We start from the raw sequence: 16,186 nt of genomic DNA, 5'->3' as shown, positions 1-16,186 counted from the left end.
ACATTTGTCTACGGAAGAAATGAATGCTGTTTGAAAAATTGCCTCTATTACTCCCTGTGGTAAACAAAACAGTTCCAAACCAGGTACATTTAGGTCTACATACATTATTCCCCAGAATGTCACTGGATCCTCTGAAATACAAGGTCAATAAGGAGTTGAAATACAAATGATGCTACATACATGCTTCAAGTAAACTACCACTCCTGCGCATTAAAATGACAATGAAAATAAGTCCACTACTAGGTTTAAACGCCATTATATTCCAACACCAGCTACTCCAACTGTAGGCTACTGCTGCCAAAGCAACTCAGCTACCATGTTTGACAAACCTTGCTAGTGTGAATGAGGTATTTTGGTGAGATATTGTATTTACAGTCATATTTTGGCTCTTTCTAGACCTTGTAAATCACTGGATCCACTGACATTTGGGGTAAGAATATTTGTACGGCAAAATATATATATATTATTTTTTTAAACATGCAGCAGCTTTTTTGGGGAATTTTTTCCAATTTTCTCCCCAGTTTAGTCGTATCCAATTCCACCCACTAGTTAGGACTCCCCCAATCACACGATACCAACAGCACTAGAAGGATAAAGGCAAACACTAGCCTTCTCCGAGACCTGTGAAGTGCCACTGCATCTTTTTAAACTGCTACTAACACAACGTCGTTGGACAGCTGAACATGCTCGGAGGAGAACACTAACCACCAGTTCTGTTACGTCAGCTAATTTGTTGAGTGATGGGGGAGACGGGGGCCATCCTACCCACACAGAGAAAGCGAGGCCAATTGTGCTCTCACGGGAGGCTGTAGCATCACCAGAGATTGAACTTGTGATCTCCTGATTATAGGGCCAACACTTAAACGGTTGTTCCACTCAGGAGCCCCAGCAGCAATTTTTGAAAATGTCCTTGATTTTTCCCGTAGAGAAACCAGACCAGAGCCTGAGTTCCTAATATGGGCATGATGGTGACTACAAAATTACAACATGACTTCTGAGGTCTATTGTTAGCTAGGAAGTAATGACACGTTTGGGTGCTGTTCAGTGTTACCTTGCATGTACCAACAGTCATATTTCAACTCCTTTGTAACCATGTAATTCCAAGAACCAGGCAACGTTCTAAGGAAAAACACACTCATGGCAAAACATACTGGGTTTGAAACAGTTTAGCGTACCACAGGGCGTGAAAGTGGCAATTTTCAAAATTGCTATTAATTTTCCCCTTAGAGAAACCAGCTTTGACCTGGAGTTTCTAATACGGGGCAGATGCCAAGTACAGAACGACATGACATGTAGGCTAGGTAGTTAACAACAAGACTTGGTGCTGTTCAGTTCACACTGTGCTAATTAGGGGTCAATCAGCTCCAGGGTGGTGCCCTTTTTAATATTCTACCAGATATTCCCTCCTGAAAGTTCTCATCTCAGGGTAGAAGATGAGAGACTGTGCTACAAATAAACAATATACGCTTAAAAAAAGAGCATAAAAGAGCAGAAAGGAAGTGCAAATGAGTGAGAGAAAGTGAGAGTTCATGGAAGTGTGAAGCAGCAGCCAGCCAGGTGAGGTTAACCCCCCTCCACTTGTCCCAAATGGACAGATGGAACAAACACCCACACACACTCACATTCTGCCTACCTTCCAGTTAACACAGCCATTAAAATCCTGCTGGAATGGATCACCTCTACAAAGAGCCTCTTTTTAAGTCATTATAGAAAAACTCTACTCTCGGAATTTATTTGAAGGGTTTAATTTTCCGCTCATTAAAAGAAAGTTACACTAAAACAGGGATTTAGCGTTCTTTACTGCACCTCCAGCTAATGATAATCACAGGTGGGGTTATCTTTAATGCAGAGATCCTTTTTCCACACCATTTCTATGAAGACTTGGGTCCAGAAGGGAAATGAGAGGAGAGCAGGGTGATGCCCAGGCACAGGCAGTGCCAAGCTGGCCAGGAAACATGCCATAACAGCAGCAGGTGCCTCTTAATTCTCTCTCTCACTACTCACATTCATACATGCATAAACAAAGAATCACACAGAGGTGCCAAGTAAGGATAGACAGAAAAAAAATTCTAGGTTTTCAAGATGGCATCTTAAGAGTTCATTGAGTGTATATCATTAATGTTCCCTCTGAGAAATTAAGAAACTCAGACACAGGGAGGCGTATTCAGTTAAACTAAAACCTCATAACACTGGGAATAATGAGAGGTTAGGACTCAACTATACAGCAATCAACTTAAACTCTCTGCCAACAAATATTTTCTATGTGAAATGTGCTTTTATACTATATGAACATAATTTACCCATGTCAATGTGAAGTTTAATGCACAATATATACAATGTACAGAAATTAGACTGAAAGGCAGATTTATCAGGGAGGAAAGTGTTTACTTGCTTAGACAAAGGTTAATATTGCAATAAATACAAATGACATTAAGTCAAAAGGAGTGATTTTATGTCACTGTGTTTGTTTAACCATTTCTAGACCTCTCCTCGAGGAAGCCTGGTTCATCATCCAACACCCGGTTTGACTCATCAGTGCTTGTGTTTGTGTTTACATGCAAAGATTTTTGCCAATCCAATTGCATACATTCCAATTATAGATTAAGACGGAGGTGTTTATATGCTGTCTACTCAACAATCTGATGGAAAACCTCTGTTTACATGCTCACTACAAGTAAAGAGATCCAAAATTACACGCATGCATAGAATAACACGAGCAGCAGTGAGCTGTGCTTGTGTTTTCAATTGCTTTAAAATGATGTCAGACTCAGCAAAACGTCCTTCACATATCCTTATTAAAGAAGGCCAAGAGGAAGACGGGGTTTTCTGAGACACATAAGATGGACGTCCGTCCCAACGCCGTCTTTTAAAGATCAGAGCATAAACTTCTCCTCTGCAGACCAGTTTCTGCTCCGCCATGTTGAACGTTATAAACTTTCTCTATGACGTGACGAACATGATCAGAACGGACTTAAACTTTCCGACTGGGAATATAATCAGATACAGGCGTTTACACGGTTATTATTCTTCTATTTAACAGATTATTTACAGGATTACCCACCTCGTTCAAGTCCGACTGAGGTGTATACATGGACATATTCTATTCCGATTGAGCTATTAGGCAGATTATTAACGGATTATCAGGCTGCATATAAAAGTGGCTACTGTGTTTTTTACATGAGGCCAATTTAAGACATTTATGTGGGTTTATGCACCATTTCCAACCTCTCTTTATCCCTTAGAATTAAACAGGCTGTTTTATTAATGTGCCTTTAGGACTAAAATATATGTGAATTAGTTCTCATCTGATTGGCTGTGCTTCATTCAAAAAGCATGAAACTTTTGAAAACTCTTTATAACTCCAATGTGAATGGGTGGGGCCAAGTACGTGGATATACATAAATGGTATTTCATGATATCACAAAACAATAAACTCAAAACAGACTGTTTTGCAGCTTCATTTCCATATATGGACTGCTGTACTGGGGAGTAAACGGTACATTTTGAAGCTATACCAGTGTTTACATTCTATATCAAACTCTTATTTAATAACAAAGTGTTAAATTACAAGGTTTAGATATGTCAGCGATGATATAGTCTAGATCCAGGCTTAATCTAGACTTTCCAAAGCCACCAGCATCATGTTCCAGATGTACAATGTGAGAAATTTGATATGCAAAATCACAGCATGCGGTTCGGCCGACAGGTCATGCACTCCTCTCTTCCCAAAGGTGGTTGGAGGTCACTCTCTTGCTGCTTTGGTTTGTCTGAACAGGCGGTGTTTTGCTGCACCACAACACTTTTAAACTGTTGTTCAGATTTAAATGTGGGCCGCTGATCCAAAGCCCACAGCTCTTCGGGCCGAAGAAAGCGGAATCTTTTGCGAAAAGCCCACAGAACTGTTTTCGTTGGCTCTCCAGATGCAAAAACGTCAAACTTAACAAGGTTAATGATAAAGACATCTGTAACAATAACTAGAGGTCATATTCATACATCATAAAATATGCTTCCCTTTTATACACGCATTTATGTAAGCCTGAATAGGGTGGCCGATTCAAAATTAATAAAATAAAGCATTTTGGTTCATATGGGGGTGGGCAGAGCTCGTTGTCAGGCCAGTGTTTGTACAACTGCAGGGCAAACATGCCTGGCCAGCCCTGAGAATGACAAGCTTCCATTCCTGACACACGCAGTGCTAGCGCTAACGCTACGCTCCGTTTGCTCAGGCTCCAGGGGGGGAGTCTGTGACTGATATGCTCAGGAAAGTCTTTCCATATCTGGGTCTTTGTAACACGGAGCCAGGAAAGAATTAAATCCTGAAGGGAAGATTAGGCCAAGACTAAAGTGGGCCAGGGCATCTAGTTTTCAGAGCACCGGCATCAGGCTATAAGAGCACGCAAGTAGCGACCAGTTACAATAATGTAGTTACATGCACTTGAATAAAGGTTTGATGGATTTGTATTTACTTTTACTCAAGTATCAGAATCAGAACTACTTTATTTTGCCAATATTTCACAGATATGGGGAATTTGTCTTGCTGAGTGTAAACAGACCAGATAAGTACGCAGACTTTACCATTCAAAGTAAGAGATTATCTAAGAAGAAGTAAGAAGATAAAATAAAATGAAATAAAAAAATAGAATAAGAGACAAGAGATTAGATATAAATAGCCAGGATGAAAGGAAAATGTACTGTCGTATGTAAAAGTTTACATACCTTTGGCTGAACTCCTTGTTTTGTTGTTAGTCTACAGCAAAATATGTTAACAAGTTCTCTACAGAGAACACACTACTGCACATTTTTATGCACAATTACTGTTTATTTGCTGATTTAAACATATTAGAAAAAAAAATTAACATAAAATGTGGCCTGTTCAAAAGTTATGGCATATGTTGTTTTATTTTTCTCCAATATGTTAAATAAACAGAAACTGTGCAGTATAATTTGCAGAAAAATGTCATATTGATACATATTTTGTTCTCTGTAGAAGATGCGTTAACTTATGTCACTTAGAAAATGAACTCAACATATAAATTTACCAGGGTTGCTCAAAATTGTGCATGTATGACTAGATGTGGAAAAATAATATATTTGTTTATTTTACTCAGTTTGATTTCAGTCAGTAACATTCAGTTCCAAAACCTGTTTGTCCTAAATTTCATTCTGTTTGGTTGGTTCAGCATCTGGACTTTGTCACTTTGTTTTTTACTTGTACTTGAGTCATTATTTCACTAAAGTAACAGTTTTGCTTGAATGTGGGTTGAGCTGGCACTGATTTAGCAGTCTAAAGTCACAGAAAAGAGGCGTAGAGGCACTTAAATGTAAAACACATACACATTATACTAAGTAATTATATCTATCAAACTATTTTCACTGGAAGAAGTCTACACTCAGTGTGCCCATAACCTGCCCTCACACCTGCCACCAACACTTAAAGGACAGGGGCAGGGAACCTGCTGGTCAGGTTTCATGCTGGGATCTGTGCTGGATCTGAACCGTTTATATCCTTGGGTCGTAATTTCCACAGCACTATAGTTCCAGGTGTATGGCATACGCTTCCGACCCCAGATTCAGCCTTGCGCTTTAGGCCTCGTCACCTATGACGACCGACCTGGGAACCTGGGCCCTGACACATCTGCTATGAGAAAATAAAGAGAAAAGAGAGAAGCGGGCGTGATGGAGAAAGAGAGTATTGAGTCATGTGAGTAGGGTTAATGAGGCTCGTCGGGTGCTGATATATGGCGCCCCGTGTGAGGTGGAGGGGTGCAGTCGGGCAGAGCATGCTGCCTTTCTAAGCTCCATTAAGAGCAGACAGTGGGGAACTGGTGCGGAGTGAAGCTGAAGGCTGGCTTTAGGGCTCATAGTATAGACGCATGGGCTAAAGAGCTAAAGAGGAGGCTCTGAAACAGCAGCCTGGTGGAGATGGAAGGGACACAAAGCGACTTCAGCATTTGAGTCTAGAAAAAGCCTAGTCTTAGAAAATATGACAGTCATGAGTGATATTCATGTGAAAATCCTAAGGCAATAACCCTTAGAAGTCACAGTTACCACCCGTGATAACGAAAGCATGGGGTAACAAAGGTTTTGCTCCAGAATACATCAGAATACTTTCAAGATTTTTATTTATTCCTGATATACATTACTGAGAGTGGGCTTTATACATACAAGGAATATGAATTTTATACTAGAAGGGGACAGTTCTGTTTTGTGGCAGGAACAATTTACACTGTTTGACATTAAAACAAACAGAAAAAAAGATGAAATGTGCAAATAAATTGAATGCAACTGTAATTTATTGCGCAACTCACTACATCAGTAAATGTGTAATTATATAATTACATTTAAATAATACAGCAAAACACAAGTAATAACTCATAACTCTGAGGGTTAACTGGTCAAACAGTGAAATTCACAAGAAATTTAAAGCTTTATTTATTTTGTAATTAACCAATCAGAACACTGAGGGTAATTACTGCACAGCTGTCCATTTGTCAGATAAAAATCTACTGGCCATTTTTCTGAACACTGATTAAGACCAAAGCTTAGGCATAAGGATTTCCAACTGACAGCGTAATTTATTCCAAAATCAGCACCGTAACTCTAACAACTCATCTCAACAGAAACCCTCTGAAGAAATCAAGGTGAAGAAGCTCTTCGGCATGACCAGAGCAGAGCAGGGCAACTGCTGCTTCTTCCCACTTTGCAATGTGTATTTAGCAAAAATCCTCTGTAAAAACAGAGCAGTAAAGATAACATTTAAAGCTTTAGATAAAGAGGAGGTATCTGTCTCGCTATCTGTCTCCGAACTGATTTCCTCTCTCAGCCTTGACCTAAAAATGGGAGGGGAGAGAAGGAGAGAAAATGGGCAGCGAGATGGTGAAGAGAAGAGCAGAGAATGTTTTCCCTGTGCATTAGACCCTGTTATCACTGCAGATTGTTATCAGGTGTTATCACACCTTTACCGCTGGGGTCCTCTCTGTGCTGCACGGCCGCAGATAAACAGCTGCTGGATTAATGAGGGCAGGAAGAACTTAACTTTAGGCTACATCAGAGGACGAGCAAGCACCCGAGTAAGGCCACCTCTCTCTCACTCGTATACACACACGTACACAATGAAAAAGACAATAGGCACCTATGCACTCTCAAAAGAGTTGTGTAGTAAAGGCAATGGATATATGACAGCGTAACAAGGCTAAAATGGTTCTTTGAGGTTTTATGCGTGCCACACATGCACTTTAACTTGTTGCAATATGCATTTTATACAGACACACACTTTCTAGTCCGCTTATCCTTTTGGGTCGCGGGGGGAACTGGAGCCTACCCCAGCAGTCATTGGGCGGAAGGCAGGAAACACCATGGACAGGTCGCCAGTCCATCGCAGGGCAGACACACAGACACATACACTCACACACACATTCACACTTAGGGGCAATTTAGCGTGTCCAATTGGCCTGACTGCTCTTTGGACTGTGGGAGGAAACTGGACCACCCAGAGGAAACCCACACAGACACAGGGAGAACATACAAACTCCACACAGAAAAGACCCTGGTCGCCCGCCAGAGAACCGAACCCAGGCCCTTCTTTACTGTTCAATTCTCATAGCTATACGCATTGTACATATGTAGCCCAGTACTCCAGTACTTGGTTGTATCTGTGTATCTGTATCTCACACTGCACACCTTTTTACTTGCAGTTGTGTACTATTTTATATTTACATATAGTAGATCTTCTCCTATACTTCTTTTATTGGGTTTGATTTTATGTTGACACCTGCACCAAGAGAAATTGCGCATACACTGGTACTTAGATTCTGATTATGCAATGGTTACAGGTTATAATGTTTAGCTATTATATTCTCTACTGCATCTCTTCTTCATTGTCGTCGTCGTCTTCTTATTGTCTATAAGCTCCATGATGGAGAACCTGTGGTTTATAACCTGTGGCTTTGGTTAGTTCTGACACCACTAAAAGAGTGTTCTGGCCATGCAGTTATTTGCGATAACCTTTATCTTCTCTACCATTAACTACCATTCCACTCAGCAGTGGCTGTTAAGTAAAAACTCACTTTTCTCTGCAGCTGACTGTTACAACAGAACCGCAAAATAAGTAAAAAAGTAAAGCAAAGAAGCCCTGAACGTAGAATCAAATGAGCTTTAATACCGGCAATTCTTTTTGTGTTGCAGATAGTGTGCAAAAGTTGGTTTTATATTGAACAGGCCACTTTTTCTCCTTGATTTCTTACAAAGTAAATGTCAAAAATGATCAAAACTAATTTTTATCACTCCTGAAAGACAAATTTTGCTGAACATAATGTTTTGAAAAGCAGCTCACCAACGCTGACTGTCTAAACTGTGCAAAACATATTTCCCATGTACTCAGCTAAAATAAGGCAAAACCACATCACTTGCAGTACAGAAAGTGGCTTCATTTAAGCCCCATGTGTCAAACACAAGGCTTGCAGGCCAGAAGTATTTGAATTTTCTATTGATATTTGCCCGTTTCACAGTGCGCTGCCCTACAGTCCCCAGCATGCACTGCAACGTAATGTGCTCCAACTCTCCTACCCCAACAACAGTCTATGGGACAGCAGTCACACCTCAGTTCTACACAATTCTGTGCAATTTCACACCAGTCATATCACCAAAACACATTTCAGCTGCAGTTCAACCAATATAAACACTTAACATTAGCATTAGCTAGCAATCAAGCCCAAGTCTTGAACTTGAAAGAAAGGATGCCAGGCATCTATTTCAAGCAAATAGATTAAAAGACAGCTCCTGGGCACATGTAAATTTTGAATATTTCAAGCGTCCATGTAATATTGCAAGGTCTACTAAAAGTGTCTGTGCTTTACTGTTGAAGTTTTGGCATATTTTGAATAAACAATGGACAATTTGGGTTACAGCACAATATTAATTAAAAATGAAATATATATTTTTTCCCTCTGGCCCTCATTCGATGAGGTTTTTAATATGGCCCTTTTACTGGTTGAGTTTGACACCCCTGCTTTAAGGCTACTACAAATCCCAGTTAAGGGAAGCCTCTTCATCAGAATTTGACCAAACAGGCTGCAGGTCAAATACAGTCTTCTATTTTTGTATGTGATAAAGTAGAAATGTACCTGGTAAGTGGTGCTATGCTGAATAATACAATTACTGTAAAAAAAAGAATAAAATAAAATAATAATAATTAAATTGAGAAAGCTTCTCAACCAATCATATTGTGCTGCTGGAACTGTTTTACAATGCTTTAGTGAATAAGCAGGTAAAAAATGGTTCTATATAGCACCAAAAAGGGTTGCTGCTATAGTATGTCATAGCACAGTTGCTGGTACTTACATAGAATGCTTTCTGCTAAACTGTAAACAAGACTGATACTTTCCTCTGAGTCACAGATCAAGTCTCTCCTGCATTAGATACAAGGTCGTTCCACACTGCTGTGCTGAAAGGCTCAGAACAAATGACTCTAGAATGATACAGGATCACACACAGCCTGATAACACGCTTCCACCCCCAATGTTTCCGACACAAAGAGTTCCTTCCGCTCCTAAACCTCCTGTCCCCATGTTGCTCATCACGCTTTTCACCTTAGACCCCTGCATCACTCCTTTTGGTATTGACTTACAGTTCCTCTTCTACCTCACAGCCTTTCACGCTCCCCCAGAGAGACAGAAAGAGAGGAGACAGAGAGAGGGGAGGAATAAAAGAGGCCGGGGCAGACTGCTCCCCTGGCAGCGCTGTTAAGTCAGAGGGATAAAGATGGCGGCCACGGGCGGCCCTGGCCTTGGCTGGGTCCAGACTGAGTTTCCATCAGTGCCAGGAGAGTGAAAGAGAGACGGAGAGAGAGAGAGAGACTGACTAAGGGGCTAGATCTAGCTCTGTTAAAGCAATCAAGCCCCTTTCAATAAATCTGCATAAAGAAAAAAGACAACAGGCCTTCTTCTAAGTGTGACACCGTTAGAGTATTTTGAAAGCAAACAATGATTCTTTGAGTAGGAAGTGGCGCTTTCACAGAAGCAAATTAAAGAGTCAGCCTCATTTTGGGGCGCCCGACTGCATAAATCGCTTATTTTAAGGAAAAAAAAAAAACCCAAAACATTTGGGTCCTCCTTAACCCCCCCCGGCAATAAAACTGAGATGAGGTCACTTCTTTCGTTCTGTTGAAATCCCCTCTCCCCAGGCCAGAGCTCTCATTTTTCCCCACTGGAGTTCCCTCACTGCTCCTGGTGTGTAGTTCTCCCCTACAGCCTGTCTTAGAGTCTATCACAGTCCTCCCTGATGACAGCTCTACTGGCTGACCTCTAATGTTCCGAGGTTGGGCCAGGTGAGGTGGAAAGGTGAAAGGGTCAGATGAGCATCTGAATGGAATAAGAAGCTTTTTGCTTTGTGATATGAGAAAATGGATGCAGGAAGGACAGGACTTGTGTCGTGTGCGGGCAATACGATGAAATGTTGATATCATGATTATTACTGTGATAAACTTTGTCACAATATGCTTTTATGAAGTTATCATGGATGTCACCAGAACACTGAACAGCTGCATTTATCATAAAAAGACCAATGATAGAGTCTGTAGTCAACAATCAGTGTATAATAAAGTCATAAACTTTACAGTAACAAGCAGCTGACTTGCTCAGCTCATTATGCCAGTATGTTTTTTTTTCATTTACCTATTTTTGCTAGTTGTTTTTAGATACATTTTTAAAAAAAGGAGGTAGACTTTTACAAAAAACTCGCCTCTTCTGTATATGTGGCGCTACTGTTTTGCTGGTGCATTCTATTAGTTCCAACTCAGTTAAAAGCCAAGTCAAGTATTGCTGAAACTGGGAATCTCTAAAATCAGTGAAGTTGAAACCGAAGTTGGAAGTTTTCCCATTTGAGCAGGATGGAGTGTGTGATAATGTACACTGTGCAAAAGTCACAACTGTGTAGTAATTTACAGTCAAAACAGCCACTAAGTAGAATTTTTTTTTTTTTTTAGATATTTCTGAGGCGATTAGATATAAGATAATCCATTTGTAAGGAAGGAGAACGTCCAAACTAAATAACCAAAAAAACAGAAGTTTCCAAAACGGGAGTTGAAAAAAAATTGGGCTCCTAACAACCACCTGCAAACCTGGAAGACCACCAAAACTGTCCCTATAAGACCACCCCAGAGTTCAGATCTCAACATCATTGAATGTGTTTGGGATTACATTCATCATGAGAAGCAGAAAATGCAACCGACTTCTATGACTGAACTTTGGAAGTGTGGAAAAATATCCCTGCAGATTTCTTTGAAAAGCTGAAAAGAATGAATGAAATCAGATATAATGAAGGCAAAGAGTGGACACACACTAAAAATATATATATATATTTGATTGTTCGGGCTTCTGTGCGATTTCTGCTAAGTAGGTTTTCTGCTTTTTTCTTCATGCTGGAAAATGAATAACTTGTGCTTACTGGCTATTTCGACTGGAAATGAAATAAATGAAGGGTGGTCTCTGACTTCTGCACAGTACTGTATATGTTAGGAGAAGTGTTGAATGCTTTGTCCTGTAATATTACCATCCTTCCACCTGCACCTCTGGAGCCCATTCAAGCTCATGATGAGTTCTTCTCATAGTGGATGGACACTGCCCTCTGTTTAGAGTCAGCAGCCTTTATGGCTTTGCTAAGAGCCTCTTAGAGACAGATATCTCTCTCTCTCTCCCCAACTCTACACACTGAGATATCATTCTACTCTATCCTCTATTTCTAAATTATGCAACTGAGCTCTGAAGTGATTAGGGGCACTCCCCATAAGAATGAACCTAGCTAATCAGACTGCCAACTGAGAATGGTGGGGGTGTTGCTTTTTCTAAACAGGACCAACCACATCTGATTCGAAGTGCCCAGAGAGTGAGCTTTGGGCAAATCTGTGCAGCCAATCAGTCAAGTCTAATTGAGTTTCTGAGCTGATGTGGCCAAAAGTGGACACACAAGTCGCACTCACTGACCGCAACTCTGAATGAGGTCAGGGCAGTTTAGTGGAGGGGGCTCCTTCAGAAACTAGTGGGAGTACTCCATTACCAGCAGTGTGTGTGGTAAATATGGAATGCAATCATGTTTCAAACCTAGTTTGAAAACTTTAGTACACACACCCACCGCAGAATGATGAAAGCAAAGTTCAGACTTTCTGCTGCTTAGATATTTAAGGCCTTTTTCTCCTCTTACAGTGACTAAGTGAATTGTGCCTGAGGGTCTTCAGGCTGTGTGGAGGTTGGACAGCTATAGGCACATTCCTCCATTCGCTTCTGGCTTAGAAAGCTCCTCGAGTGTCTCTATGATTCCTGCCATATTCATGTGATTCATGTGTGAACACAGCTGACTGAAAGCGATGATGCGGAGCGCCCTCGCCAATCACCAGCGGCTCAGCCAATGGAGCTGCAGGCTGCAGAGCAACCCCGCCCTAAAAAAAGACTTTAGTCAGGAGGCGCCAGCCCTTTAAAAGGACTTAACAGGCCACTAAACATGTGTAAAAATCCCTCTCTCGACCATGAAGGTTCATAAAAGTCCCCTCTTAAGTGTGCTTAATGGCTTTTATTAATCTGACAGGCCCTATGTGTGCGCTGGTGCAGTAAATATGGCTGCTGACAAGCTGAGCCAATGACACTGAAGGCGAGATAAAACTAGCATCGAGAAGAAATAAATAAATTCATCTTCCAAGCTTAGGCACAACCACAGCAAAGATGTAAAATGGATGTGAAGTTTGTATTGTGCACACATACTAAAGTACAGACATCAATACCCTCTGTTGTGATTCATTAAAATATTAATTAAAATAAGGATATTTAGGAAGCTCAAAATTTCTCTTTTAATGGGAAAGAAAGCACAAGAGTGGCTGCTCTGGTTATAAGGCACATACATTCAGCTGGAGAAGTTATAGCAAGCTGTTGAAGCTATAATGAACTTACAGACGAAAAGGTTAAACACCATCCTTGTGGTGTATTTAAGCAATTCCCAAAAGAAACTACTGAATTTTTAACCAAAGTTGCATAAAAGAGCACAGATTTGAGCACCTTTAATGACATGAAAATTATCCAGTGTATTTTCATACGACGTGGAAACAGGCAGTTTTAAGCATCAGCCTACCAGTACCTCATTTACATATCATTTACATAAAGCACACCCTAATTCATGCAGATGTTTCGTTAGGGAATAAAACGACAGCATTCAGTGGCTCAGGAGCGCACTGCTCCTCCTACTGATTAACAATATCTTGTTGAAATTACGAGGACTGGAAAAAATAAAATGTGAAATAAACGAAACGTTGTAATATTGTAGTGTATGAGATGCTTCTGCACTTGCTGTGTTTTATATTGTTTATTTTTTGGATGGTGTCAGTAGCGTAAAACAAAAGCACAGTGTAATATGTCTTTAAATGGAATGTGGAATAGTTGCAGCATTTGTTTATGTCAATGTGCAATGTACAAATATACAATAAGTACATCCACTTTTGTACTGGACTGCCATGTGCACAAATTAACATCACTGAAAGTGACGGGAGTTTTGGTCCCTAAAATACACAAACATAGACCTAGATGCAGGAGGTGTTTTTAAGCTGTTGCTTGAAGCTGGAATTACTTTGTATACTTATTTGCAAACAGTGGGATGAAACTACATAACAGTAACAGTTCTTTAGTATACATTAGTTCACATAAATGTGCCTTAAAAAAAATGTTATGTTTTGAGTTGTTTCTTTAACATATTTATTTCTCCACTCAGACATGTTTTGTGAAGTCAAAGTCTCTGGGAGATGAGTCCTCATTCCTTGGTCTGGGGTTTTCCCCACATACGGTTGGCTGTAAAACTGAGGGGATAGCTGAGAGCTCTGTAGCTAATGACTGCAAGACACAGAGGACTTTAAACACAGAGCTGCACTCTGGACGTTTAGGAGAGCGTTAAGGGTTTTTGAAGCACTAGCTAGTTTTTCAATATTCCTACAAGAGCACTCACTGAAATTACTTATGAGGATAAAGAATTCTTAATAACATTATTCGGGGAACAAAGAAAGTGAGGGACAGAAAGCAGAGGGAGAGCTGACCATGGAAATGGGACCTGATTGCATGTCAAGTCACAGTCACAAGATGATTCACTAAATGAATCTAAACAAAGAACCGAAAAAGGTCAGAAAAATATGATCTGCTCCTGACGCCTTCGTGTCTCGCATGTCTCTTGATATGTTTGTTTTGAGGGAGTGAACTCTGATTCATTTATCCATTTATTCGTATCAAAGTTCCTGACTAAAACTGCTTAACGTCACTCACCTCACCACTGTCTGCCACACTGACGTCTGTCTGTTGACTCAGTCTGAGAGCTGTCTCATCTTATTCACACCGAGGAACGAGACAAGGGTAAATTCATAGACTTCCCTCACCATACAGACTGATTTCATTCAGATTCTCTGATTCTCTGACTGACAACAAAACTACAGATTGCACTGATTTGATACTTAGTACAGCTATCAAGCAGACACAAGCAGAAAACACTAAGCATCAACGATATGAATGATACTGGGACTGTCAGTATCAGAAGATCATTGTTTATACTAAATGTGTATGCTCTGTAATGATGATTAGATTCAACCTATATTTCAAACCAATATTTAACTGAATTCTGGAAGAGAACATGCGAGTAATCTGCTAAAATACCTGCACTTCATTAATTTTACTGTATTTGCAAATCCTCAAAAATGTTATATTTCTCTGTAATGCTAATCCAGGTGGACTTAGTCACAGTTTCTACAACTTACAAACGTTTATGTATCAGCATTGACAAATACGTATGTGAAAAATATCTGATATCGGCATCAGCCCACAATTCCTGTAATGGTGCAACTGTAGAAAATATTGGATCAGACATCTGAGGGAAAAATGATTTCTGTAACAAATCCAGCCTCTACAATCGCTTCATTGACCAGTTTAACACAGATGTTGTGTGTATTATTTATATCACCTCTGCCCAAAAAACCCCATACAAACAGTATTTCCAGTTTTTTTTTCTGCATCATTTATATAAATTTAAATGAACATAAATGCTCCGAAACATCTTGGAACAAAACCTTTTTTTACATTTACTTATATTAGAAGTAAAGAAGATTTTTGTCTTGTTCTGTAAAATTACTACTTTGGAGATACATGTTTATTCATGTATGTATATTTAATTATATATGTATGCATGTGTATGTACACACACACACACACACACACACACACACATTATCACAACATACTGGAAATTATGTGACTATTTATTTATACTAGAATTAAAGAAAATGATTATGTACAAAAGGATCTGACAATATTCTGCTTGATTTTATTTATAAGTTTATTTTAAAGAGTCTAACTTTGCACACAGTTATGCTGCATTTCTAGAAAGTATGACAGAATAAAGGGTGGGGCCGCCCATAAAGCAAAGACACGGAGAATGCACTTAAGAGTAAAAACTCCACTTCCAGCAGACAAATGCTTAGACTTTATAGGATTCCATTAATCGTGCCTGAGTGGGCTGCAGGTTTGTTCCGCCATGTTTACTCCCATTTCCTGCCTCTTTAAATTACCCTACACTTACGCCACCCAGGATTCATGGGCCTGTCAGGCTGGAGCTCAGGGCCTCTGCAGAAGCACCACACTGCAGCAACAGTCAAGCGTCCACTGCTGGAACATTCACACCACTTCTATAATGGACCTCATTCAAATAACAGCAACCTATTAGCATCGCTTCCTAGCTCTGTCTGACAGCTCAAGCATTTGGTCCAAAGAAATTTACAGGAATGCTTGTAGCATGTAGAGGAAAACAGCACATGCTGAAACTCTCCATTGGGTTGTTTGTTATACATCAGCGTTAAATGTACTCGCCAGGCAGTGAAAATGGTGATGTGATTATTCAGCTGCAGAAGGACATCCTGTAAGTGAAAATGCAGTGAAACTGACAGCAGGACGTTCTGATAGAAGAAACAGGCTGACACTGATATCCATAAAATAATATATCATATTTACTTAGTATTTTACTTAGGACTCTGACTGATTCTCTCACCTCAATGTCCTTATCTGAATCAGCTGAAGAGAATTAAATAAAACTAAACAAAAGGGCTGTCATGATTCAATAAAAAATTAATTTAAATAAAATGTAGCTTCTCGATGAATCAGCAAAGATTAGTTGGTAA

At 40.0% G+C, this 16,186-nt stretch overlaps 1 protein-coding gene across 7 annotated transcripts in view; it reads right to left on the bottom strand.

Annotated features, from left to right (window-relative positions):
• Window positions 1–16,186, bottom strand: part of erc1b (ELKS/RAB6-interacting/CAST family member 1b) — a 360,642-nt gene that overhangs the window by 9,051 nt on the left and 335,405 nt on the right. The gene's annotated exons all lie outside the window — the stretch shown is intronic.

The sequence above is a fragment of the Colossoma macropomum genome, unplaced genomic scaffold, assembly GCF_904425465.1.
Source record: "Colossoma macropomum unplaced genomic scaffold, Colossoma_macropomum, whole genome shotgun sequence".
Lineage (NCBI taxonomy): Eukaryota > Metazoa > Chordata > Actinopteri > Characiformes > Serrasalmidae > Colossoma > Colossoma macropomum.
Note: the sequence above shows the minus strand (reverse complement) of the source record. Positions and strands in the feature narration are given on the sequence as shown.